Genomic DNA, 1,993 nt, shown 5'->3' with positions numbered 1-1,993 from the left:
TTTCATTTATCGTGGTGATGACTACCCTTGCTACATCTCAGTTTCCTGGATTAGCAAGCTAATACATTAATGTTCCATAAAAACAAGGTATGCTTAAAATTTAATAAACCAAACAGTTATCGAATTCAATCAGCCTGACCAGCTGTGATGGCATGAAAAAATTCTTGAACGAATAATCAGTAATAGATTCTCCACATTTTTGGAAATAACGTCAAAATTACTCGAGAGACAAAACGGTTCAGAAAACTTAGACAAAAGGCATATCACTTAGTAAGGTTAACTGAAACAATAATAATCAGATTTAACAACAAAAGAATTAGGCGAAGAACAAACTATCCTAGGAGCCTAACTGGTAAAACAATGGAGTAACAGCTGAAACCATCCTCAAAATATACAAAACGTATATAACTGTAATAGACTATGCAGCTCCAGCGTGGATTAACGTTAGCAAAGAACAATTCTAAACCAAACAAGAGTCATTATAAAATATACTACTTTCGACAGCATGTAGAGTGCCCAAAAACCACTTCTTCAAAGTTTATGCATAAATATTCAAACCCACAAACAATAGTAGATAGACCCCTACATACTACAATAAAATATTTCGATAAAATGTGGAGAAAAAATGATTTATTATGTGAACTCGATAGGTATTGCATATAGATAGTCCTGAACACCTCTCCGCGATTAATATACAGATTATATACCTGAACAGAGGAGGAAACAGCACAATACCTTACCGTTGAAAATGTTGTCGAAGAGATGTTCTTAATATTATATTTTTTACGTGTGATTGTTTTAACAATGCTATATTAATATTTTGAACGATAAGTTGATATTAAACATACTGTATAGTTTCTTAACGAAATTATACGTTTTTCAAATAAAGCAACGAGCCATCATAGCTCAGAGGTAGAGCACTGGTTTCGTAAACCAGGGGTCGTGAGTTCGAACCTCACTGGTGGCTTGCACACCTTCAACTTGATGAATGCTTATACTTTTATCATATCCAGTTGAACAAATTCATATGAAATTACTTTAGGATAAAGATGGCGATACATCATTCTTCACGTATTTTAAATTTTCATTAAAATAGACATCTTTGTTTAAAAAAATTAAACTGCGTTTTCCATGCTTCTATTAATGTTACACAGCTTGTGGAAATCAATATTTTCGAAACTGCTTTTAGAATAAGCCTGTTTTTGACATATGTGTTACCAAAATCTTATATTAATATAAATCCCGAGTTTGACTTTACTAAACTTGACAAATACCTAAGACATGGAGTAAAAATAGAAATTTCTGGTTCGAAAACATGATGTAGACACCACTTCCAGCCTTGTTTCTTTACTTTCTTAGAGCACCTAGTTTTAGGCTGGAAAATACAATATTTGGATTCACCGTTTTTCTTATTTTCATTATTTATTTATTTTTTAATAATTTTATGTTAATTATCGCTCTCAGATCGGAATGTCTATAAAGATAATTCATATTCTGAGGCATATTAGAACCGACTTCTTTTCTTGCCGAAAACTTTTATTCCGGTTACGCGTGGATAAAAGAACAGGACAAACTCTACGAACAGAGACCAAAGACTGCCTGAAGAGGTCACCTGTTCTTACCACTCGTACAACTGTACACTAATGTGTTGTCTACCAGCCAATCATTAGAAACTAAAATGTCACATAAAGGACACTTAGCGTTGCAATTTGTACTGTTGTGACATCAGTAAAAAATGTGCTCATGCAATGAATCACTGAAATGATTATGTACTCTGAAGGCTATAACACCTTAAGACATATAAATTTGAAAAGCAATGAATAAAAACAATTTGCTACTGTTAATTTTTTGTTTTATTTCGTTTTGAAGAAGAACACTTTCAGAGGCGTGGTCAGGTGGTTAATACTCTCGAATCGTAATGTGAGGTTTCGTGTTCAAACATGCTCGCTCTTTCGATAGTAGGGCTGTTATAATGTGATAGGTTAATCCCACT

At 33.2% G+C, this 1,993-nt stretch overlaps 1 non-coding gene across 1 annotated transcript; it reads left to right on the top strand.

The window, feature by feature from the left end:
* Window positions 1–895: 895 nt before the first annotated feature.
* On the top strand, window positions 896–967 carry TRNAT-CGU (transfer RNA threonine (anticodon CGU)). The gene has a single exon. It is a non-coding gene; the product is annotated as a tRNA-Thr (tRNA).
* The last annotated feature ends 1,026 nt before the right edge of the window (window positions 968–1,993 follow it).

Source organism: Tachypleus tridentatus, chromosome 1 (assembly GCF_004210375.1).
Source record: "Tachypleus tridentatus isolate NWPU-2018 chromosome 1, ASM421037v1, whole genome shotgun sequence".
NCBI classification, from domain to species: Eukaryota; Metazoa; Arthropoda; class Merostomata; order Xiphosura; family Limulidae; genus Tachypleus; species Tachypleus tridentatus.
This window is presented reverse-complemented; position numbering and strand designations above follow the sequence as displayed.